Genomic DNA, 9,720 nt, shown 5'->3' with positions numbered 1-9,720 from the left:
TCTAGGGACCCCCACATGTACATAGAAACGCACATCTTGCCCTGAGAGAAATAACATAGTGCTTAAAGGAGTAAGGCTCCTCAGAGGGAAGAATTGGGATTTGCCAGAAAAATGGCCTTCTGCTCAAGTGTCATCAGCTCTAAACTACTTCCCACTGCTGGTAAAGTGATCTTTCTAGAGCCCTAACCTGGCAAGTCTCTCCCGGCTTACAGCCTTCCAGTGTCTCCCCATGGCCCTTGGCATAATGTTCAGGCTCCATAGCATGGCATTCAAGGCCCTTCTCCACTTAGATCCTCCCTGTTTCCCATCCATCCGTCCATCCATCCATCCATCCATCCAACCAACCATCCATCCGTCCATCCAATCGTCCATCCATCCATCCATCCATCTGTCAGTGTAGAACAAGGGCCCTGTGGTCAGAGACCTGAATTCCAATCCTAGTTCCACCATTACATAGCTGTGTCACCTTGACACATTACTTAGACCCTCTAAAGCTTAGACCCCTCATCTGTACATGAGATTAACCATAGCACTTATTTCCAAAGTTGCTGGCGGGTGAAATGAGATCCCACGTGTGCCACACTTAGCACAGAGCCAGGCAGTAAACATTTGACACTGTTAACTGTTATTACTGTAACTGTTATTGCCCGGGTGAGGCCCTGGGCCACAGATGATGAATAAGATGCCAGCCCTGTCCTCCAACATCTCCCAGTCCAGGGGAGACCCCTGGCTGGTGGGGAAGCTCTGTTCCATTTGGTGTGTGCCTGCATAGGGACGGGAACAAGAGAAGGACATACCCCCCCTCATTGCCCCCAAAGCCATTCCTTGGTCCCAGACATGCTGCACCGCCTGCTCCCAGGACAGGCTCAGACTCCCTGCCCCGTGCCTTGACCTTGGCTTGTTGGCTCTGCCTAGACCTCCTTTTCCACCTGGTACGACCCCACCCTCCTTAAAGGGCCCACTTCATGGTCACCTCCACAGTAGGTTTTTCTGTGCCTATTTCCTCACTCCAGCAAGAATTGATTAGTCCTTTTCCTCGGTTTTCCTAGTATCCCACTTATATCCCTTGTAGCTGAGCACAGGGGAGGGGCTGGAGTGGCAGCCGAGTGGGAGAGTGGATGGGAAACCCAGCCCTTGCTCTGTTCACTGAGCCTCACAGCCTGGTGTGAGGCTTTGCTCCGCCGGAGGAAGGTGCTTTGCTCCATTTCTCCCAGGGGAGACCTCTGGGCTGAGAACAGCCCCTCCTTTTCTGCTGGGTTACACCCCAGCTATGTGAGAGTGGGGCTGTGATATACGTGCTTGGCGCACAGTGGGTCCTTAAGAAATGTGCAGTCACTCAGAGTCCAGGCCGGTGGAGGCAGAGAGGGATACGGGCAAGCATGGAGATTTGGGGGAGGACACCCCCCACACATCCCCTCCACTTTCACCCCACCCAGCAATCTCTTTGGTGGATCCCAAGCCTGATCCCAAACCTGCACGTGCTAACATGCAGATTCCCCCGGCTCAGCCCTTTTCTGGCCCCAGCAGCCCTGGTTTCTGGGTCTGTCTCAACACTCCAGGTGACCGTCACTCTGCCTCCCACGGAACTTCCCCAAGGGCGGGGCATTCCACTTTGGGTTTTCCAGTGTTGTTGACAAGCTCTTCCTTCCAGGGAACAGTTTCGCTTTTCATCTTCATTTTACAGATGTGGAAACTGAGGCGGGTTGGGCTTGCTCTAGATGCCTGTACTAATTGGTGGCAGACTAGCATCCCAGACCCCAGTCAGCTGCTTCCCACTTCACACTAGGGCCTCAGCCTCTAAGGGCAAGCAGCACAGGGCTGGAGGCAGAGTGACAGCATGGACCTCTGGATGTGTGTGTCGGGGGTGGGGTGGGGTGGGAGACGGCTTCCTGTTTTGCAGGTCCAAACAGAGTGACCTTAGGACTTAAGAAATATCCCTGGGCCTCAGTTTCTCCATCTGAAAATTGGAGCTGCTGCTCATTGGATGGTGGTAAAGATTTCATGAGTTCCCCAGTTTTAAAGAGCTCAGCAGTGACTGGCACATAGTTGGCGCTCAATTAATCCAGTGACTGGCACATAGTAGGCGCTCAATTAATCTTCACTTGTTTTCTGTGATTATTCGACCTCTGGAACCCTGGAGCTCGGCGTGGACTCCCGGCCCTGCCCGCGCAGAAGCCGCCCGTCGTGGGACAGGATGTGGCTGGTGCACAGCAGGGAGGAGGCAGGAGCCACAGAGCAGAGGAGAGGGCGGCGGGAAGATGGGAGAGAAAATCCCAGAGGTCCGGAAGGCCGGGAGGAAGGCAGGGCACCGGCTGGAAACCGCGGCTATTTGCAGCGCTGCCTTTGGGCTGCGGTCTCCCGGCTGGCGCTCGCTGCCCCGGCCGCCCAGCCCGCCGCCCCGCCTGGTGCCCTCGGCCACCCCGGCACGGCCCCGTGATCGCGGCCTCGGCGGGAGGGCTGGGGCGCGGCAGCCAGAGCCCGGACGAGGCCGACGGCGCCGAGCCGGGCGCGACCCTGGAGGGCTGCATGGAGGCGGGTGCGAGCCGGACGCGAGGGGCAGGGGCGGGCGCGGGGGGCCGTGTGGCCAACGAGGCGGGTCGCGGCCGCGGCGAGGCTGCTGGGGCGCCGGGTGGGCGCGCAGGATTGCTAAAGGCTGCGGTTTGGCGAAGACCGCGGAGCCGAGAAGAGCAAGGGCGCAGGAGGGAGGGAGTTTTTTAAAGCTGAGGGCGAACAGCGAGGAGGGAAACACGAGAGGAGGGCGGGCGGCGGGCAGGAAGCTGACGTTTCCCGAGCGCCCACTCCGTCCGCAGCAGGAGGGAGGATGGGCGCGCCGGGCGGTGGGCTCCGGGGCGCCGAGCGCCGTGGCTCAGGCGGCCCAGCGGCGGAGGGGTAGGGCCGGGATTCGAACCCGGTTTGCTGCTGCAGCTCGCTCTCTCACCTGCACGGAGCCCGCGGACACCGGCGGGCGGTGGGTGGCCGGGCCCGACCGCCGAAGAAGCGGAGCTGGGAGGGGAGGCCGCGGGGAGAGGGCTTTGGGGAGGGGTCGTGGCCGCCGCGTGGGGACGCTTGTGGGGAGGGGGCGGGCGTGGGGCGGTTGATCTGTTCCACCACCCCCCACCCCCGGCGATGACGCCGCAGGGGGCCCCGCCGCTGTCTTTCCCGCGCCCCTTCAGCGCCCCCATGTGGAAGTTTCCCCTGAAGTCTGGTCTCGCCTCCTACGACTCGGACCGCTGGGCCCTCCCTGGTCCCCATAGCCTGGCCTTTGGCTAGAGGGACAGGAGGTGACCGAGGGGGCGAGGGTCCTCGGGCCGGCAGCCTGGTCCTTCTAGGGGAGGGCAGTGGAGCGGAGTAGCCCGGAGAGCGTGATTGGCGCCACCCCTGAAGAAGGACTCCCGCAGTCGTTGAGGCTACGCTGGTGCATTGGGTCAGGGATCCCGGACTTACTAAGCACCTCGCAACGCGGGAGTTGCCCCAGAGCAGAGAGGAAAGAACCACACAAGCATTTATAGCAATTTTAACTGAGTGTGGAAAGTGCCATGGAAGGGGCATTTGGGGAAAAACCAAGATTCCTGGGCCCCCTTGACTCCCACGGATGGAGCAGGCACCCTTCAGACGCTTGTCCTTAGGACACTCTGGGCTTGGGAACGTGGGTCTCTGCACCCAGAGCTCACAGGAAGCCGACAGAGCAGTTGCCCTCTGTCCCCAGAGGTTGTGGGGGCCAGATACCTCTGTCCAGAGTCACCGAGGACATTTGGGCCCCAGCCTGCCTTGTTTTTGACATTTAAGACCCTCAGTTAGGCCTGGAATATTTCTGGAAGGGCCTGAAGTTATTGCTCAGTTTCAGAAAGAAATTCTCAGAGTCTGGAGAATGATTCAGAACATTCCCTGACCTCACGCTTATGGTCAGACACCTCCCCCACCATGGAAGGTACATCCTGGCCCTGGGGCCCCTCTCTCTGTAGGAATTGGCACCCACTCACATCTTTTTTTTTTTTTTTTTTTTCAGTTAGGCTCAGCAAGGAAAGAGAAATACATGGTGGGAGGTATTTGTCCCCAAGAAAGGTTCGAGTCAAGAGTAGAAGCAAAGCATAGCACAGCGGCTAAGAATGAGACTCTGGGGGGGGGGTGTCTGGGGGGCTCAGCCGGTTAAGCATCTTCCTTCCGCTCAAGGTCATGATCCTGGGGTCTCTGCTCAGTGGGGAGTTTGCGTCTCCCTCTGCTCCTCACCCTGCTCTCCTCACCCTGCTAGTGCAGCGCTCCCTCTCTCCCTCTGTTTCTCAAATAAATAAATAAAATCTTAAAAAAAAAAAAAAAAAGAATGAGCTCCTGGGTTCAAATTCTGACCCCAGAATTTTACCCTCTGTGTGATGTCAGCCGTCAGGCTTTAACCTTTCTGGGCTTCATTTCCTTTATCCCCAAGGTGGGGATCATAATATATTCACTTCAAAAGATGCTGAGATTTTTTTTTTAAGATTTTATTTATTTATTTGACAGAGAGAGACAAAGAGAGAGAGGGAACACAAGCAGAGGGAGTGGGAGAGGGAGAAGTAGGCTCCCTGCTGACTCAATCCCAGGACCCTGGGATCATGACCTGAGCGGAGGACAGAAGCTTAACGACTGAGCCATGCAGGCGCCCCTGCTGAGATGTTTAAATGAGATAATGCATAAAACAACTTCATGCAGCTCCTGGCACATTGTAAACCTTAATAAACGGTGGCAATTATCATTGCCATTAATAATATAATTAAGCAATAACACTCATCCATGTTTTATGGGACAGCCCAGATTAAGCAAAGTGATTTCACGCATTCCCTGATGTTTTGCCATCAGGTTGAGAATCTCATAAGGACAGGGACTGGGCTTCTCTTGTTGGACTAGCAGTCCATTCCCTGTGGCCAGGCCGCTTAGACCAAGGTCAGTGTGCTTGATCTTAAAGCTAGGGTTCAGAAGCCTGAGAGCTGAGGGAGGCGTGTGAAGGCCCCCCCTTGCTGGGGGATGGGGGTTCAGGTCCTGCCCCTGCCTCAGCTGTGAAGGGCGAGTGGAGAGAAGTTTCTCTCCGAGTGCCTGCTTCTTCCAGAACCCTTTATGTGCCTAAAGGCACCCAGAAGTCTGACCCCATTAGTGGGAGAGGAGAAACTCATGTTGTAAATCGGCGTTTTCTTCCTGGATCTCGGTTAGCGAGTGTGGGAGAAAAGTGAACAGCTAATTGAAAATATAATTATAATGCACTGTCTTTTGTCTACCCAGTGGAGCCTCCAGACCCCACTGTCTGCGGAACAGTTTGCTTCTCTAGTCCAGGAGGGCTCTGGAGCCAGCCATCCGGAGACGGCACCCACGGGTTGGGGAATGTGGCTGGCAGGGGCTCAGCGAGAGGTTCAGGACTGAACCTCGGTCCCGCTCTCCCTGACCACTGTCCAGCACCTCTGAGCTGACCGAGCTCTCAGAAGTATGCTGAGTTCAGGGGGAGCCTGAGCGGGCTGCTAGGGGATTGGGGAGGGAAGAGAGGAGGCCAGTCTGGGGAGTGCAAATATTACCCCGCAGACACTGGGGAGTCACTCTAAGCTTCAGAACAAAGGATTTATGTGGGATTTTGGGTTTTTTCCCTTCATGGGTTCCCAAATTCTTCTCCCCTCAAATGAGGGGATGAGAAGGAGAGGCTGAAGGGGGGGAGAAGCTGGAGACCGAGAAGCCTGTTAGGAGGTGATGGTGATAGTCTCAGGAGGCAGGGGCTGGGACATGGGGGGGGTGTGTGTGTGAAGGGAGGGTGTCCCCAGGTCTAAGCCCCGGAGGGACAGAAAGGGGAGGCACTGGGATGACGAAAAGGAAGGAGAATAGGTTCTGGAAGGGCGAGAGTTGCTGATGAGCATCAGTTTGGACAACCTGACAGTTTAAAGTATTTCTGTCCACGGGGTAGACCAGGAGGGGCTCAGAGCTCAGGAGACAAGGTCAGAGAACTTTCAGGAGGTTAGTGTACAGGGAAGTGAAGCCAGGGGAGAGCAGGGTAACACAGGGAAACCAGGAATAAAAAGGCTGAAGCTGGACATCTGAGCAGCCTCACTATTTAAGGGGCAGGTGGTGGATGGGGTAGGGGTGAGGTGGCAAGAGAGACTGCGAAGGAGAAAGTAGAAAGATGGGTGCCCGGGAGAGAGGAGAGGTACAGACATACAGATGAGAAATGCTTATGAAAGATACTATGGATATGAAAGAACGTGTATGATTAACACCTGGAAAAAGTAATGCAGAATCCACGCAGGTGGCGGGCGGTAGTACATCCGGGATGGGCAGCAGGTAAAAGCGAGTTCCCATAACCTATTCGATATCCTAACATTACCTATTTTACAAGATCTGTGCATACATTGCTTTCACAGTTTTTTTGTTTTGTTTTTGTTTTTTACTTTCACAATTTAAAACAAGATAGGAAATACTCGAACTGTCCATTAGCAGGAGAATGGATAAGCCAGTTGTGGCATGGAACACTACACAGCAGTGAAAATGAATGCATTGGAATGAATCGGATAAAACTCATCAGGTGTTAAGCTGAAAAAAACAAGCCACAGGAGGATTTCTGCGGTATGATTCCATCTGTGCGGAATTTAAAAACATGAAAAATATAGATCCATATTATAAATGGACCCATATACATGTAATGTATATGTATACACACACACACACAATACATTATCATGTAAAATACTCATTATGAATAACTGGTACATGCAGGGGAGAGCTTCCCTCTGGGAGGGGGAGGGGATTGGCGAGGGGACACAGGTGGTTTCAGTTTTCTCTGTAATGACTCATTTAGTAAGCTAGGTAGTGGACATTCAGGTTTGTTGTATTATTAGCTGCACATTTCTATGTACCTGATATAATTAATACATTTTGAAAAGCCAGAAAAGTAATGGGAAAAGCCAGGGGCAGGGGAAGAAGGGTTTTAGGAAAGAAGGGAAAGATGGGGGCACTTGGGTGGCTCAGTCAGTTAAAGCAGCCAGCTCTTGGTTTTGGCTCAGGTCATGATTTCACGGTCTTGAGATCCAGCCCCGAGTCGGTCTCCACGCTCAGCATAGTCTGCTTGTCCCTCTCCCTCTGGTCCTCAACCTACTGACGTGCACGCGCTCTCTCTCAAATAAATAAATAGATAAATAAATTCTTATTTTTTTAAAGAATTTACTTATTTATTTGACACAGAGAGAGAGAGGATAAGCAGGGGGAGAAGCAGGCAGAGGGAGAGGGAGAAGCAGGCTTCCCTGGGAGCAAGTAGCCCAATGCAGGACTCGATCCCCTGACCCTGGGATCATGACCTGAGCCAAAGGCAGATGCTTAACCAACTGAGCCACCCAGACGCCCCTAAATAAAATCTTAAAAAAAAAAAACAAAAGAAAGAAAAGCAGAGGGGAAGGGCCAACAGTATGAAATGTGGCAGTGAGCCCTGCAGTGAAGGAGGGCTACAGGCAGATCCCGGGTTGCACTGGGGTCAGAGGGTGCCCACCTGCATTGCTGGCCTGGAGGCAGAGACTCTGCCTCAGTGTTCCTGCTAATAGCCCTGATATGAGGGTTCTGAAACTCCACTATCAGCCAGTGTTCACCCCGGGGCCCTTCATTGCCTCTGGGACACGGGACGAAGCCCTCAGTGTCTTTGATGTTGCTGCGGATGCTACAGGGAAGCCATCCTCATCTTTCACCAGAGCGTAGATGCAGGTAAGACCCCGGGAGAGACTCCTGGAGGACCCCGGGGGTGAGGGGTGACGGCAGCCCTGCCAGCCATGATGCTGGAGGCGTAGACTGGCCCTGAGGCAGGGGGATGACCAGGCTGACTTCGGCAGGAGTCAGCGAGTCTCTGGCGCCCAGGGGGCGGGTGGGCGAGGACAGTGTTGAGGCTTGAAGGTTTGAGGAGGCAAAAGCCAAATCCCGGTGCCCAGGCATGGAGAGTGGGTGCTGCCCAGGCTTGGCAGAGAGCGGGCTGAAAGATGCAGTGCCAAGGTGGGGAGAGGGGCTGCCAGGGCTGGAGATCAGAGGAATGGAGGGGGGACGGCCCAGGCACTGTCAGGGCTTGAAGCAGGAGGCTGCCGGGGGCAGGGTTTGGGGGGGGAGGGCGGAGAGTGGGGGATCAGTGGAGCCAGGGGGTGGCCAGGAGGAAGTGGGTAATGCCAAGGGAGCAATGGTAGAGAGCCGGTGCCAGCTTGGGGCTGGGGGCTGGAGGCGGGGGTGGGCTGGGCTGAAGGGAGCCCTAGAGCTTACTCTTTTCCCTTGTTCTCATTCAGTTGTGCAACAAAAACCAATGCCTTTGTTGGTGAGTTCTAAAACCTCTGTTGGTGAGTTTCAGGGTGCACAGGACCCTCTGGGGCCGTCTTTTCCAGTCCCTTCTTTGCGCAGATGGGGATAGTGATGCCCACAGTGGGGAGGGAGTCTGGCCTTTCCAGGGCCACCAAGTGCATCTAGTGAGGGACCTATGTGTCCAGGTCTATATCAGACCTGTGGGGTACTGGATGGGGGGTTGGGAGCTGGGATGGGGGTTGCCTGAGTGAAGGTTTCCAGTTTTGGCCAAGGAAGCCAGTGGTCCTGTTGGGGCGGCAGGCCAAACACATCGAAACCCAGCCAGCCGTAGAAGGCCACACGCACTGCTGGGGCAGCATTCTGGGACAACAGTAAAATGAGCGGGGACCTTTGGAAGAGGGGGTCCTAGGGAAGCTGTAGCTTTGGGAGAGTTCAAAAAATGGGGCGTCACTAAATTCATTAAGAATTCATTTTCAGGGGCCCCTGGGTGGCTCAGAGGGTTAAAGCCTCTGCCTTCGGCTCAGGTCATGATCCCAGGGTTCTGGGATCGAGCCCCGCATCGGGCTCTCTCCTTGGTGGGGAGCCTGCTTCCTCCTCTTTCTCTCTGCCTGCCTCTCTGCCTACTTGTGATCTCTCTCTGTCGAAAAAATAAATAAAATCTTAAAAAAAAAAAAAAGAATTCATTTTCAATGGAAATCAAATGACCTACATGTACTAGAAAAGACTTTGCTGGTCACCTGGGTGGCTTAGTCATTAAGCATCTGCCTTCGGCTCAGGTCATGATCCCAGGGTCCTGGGTTCGAGCCCCACATTGGGCTCCCTGCTCGGCAGGAAGCCTGCTTCTCCCTTTCCCACTCCCCCTGCCTGTGTTCCATCTCTCACTGTGTGTCTCTCTCTGTCAAATAAATAAAACGTTAAAACAAACAAACAAACAAACAAACAAACACTTTGCAGGACAAAACCACATCCTATAAGGTAGGATTATTACTGGGTGTCTGGACCTGACATAGTTCCTCAGCTGTCCTAGGGGGTCAGGCCGTGGGAATCCTGGTCTGCAGGTAATCCGGAGGCCTGTAAGTCTGTCAGGGGACAGAGCTAAGGCCTTTCTTTTAATTTTCATCAGCTGTGGGCCCAGGAACACATATCATCAGCCAAGGACAAAGGTCACTTGGGAAGGGCCCTTGGACAATGTGGATCCCCCTCCCCATTTTACAGCGGAGCAGACTGAGGCCCAGGGAGAAGTAACATCATCGTCCATACAACCATTTCTTCCCCCAACATTTCATTTATTTCCAAGATGTGTTCGAAACCTTGCATGTGAGTGGAGGCGCATTTGGCATTCTGGGAGGGCGTTGGCCTGAGCGGGGGATGCCTCAGAGGGGAGGGAATGCTCCTAGATGAGTGCTCAGGGGAGCTGGCCTGCCTGAGCAGAGCGGTGGGGATCGGCCC

The sequence above is a fragment of the Lontra canadensis genome, unplaced genomic scaffold, assembly GCF_010015895.1.
Source record: "Lontra canadensis isolate GAN:19392208 unplaced genomic scaffold, GSC_riverotter_1.0 scaffold43, whole genome shotgun sequence".
Taxonomy (NCBI): Eukaryota; Metazoa; Chordata; class Mammalia; order Carnivora; family Mustelidae; genus Lontra; species Lontra canadensis.
Note: the sequence above shows the minus strand (reverse complement) of the source record.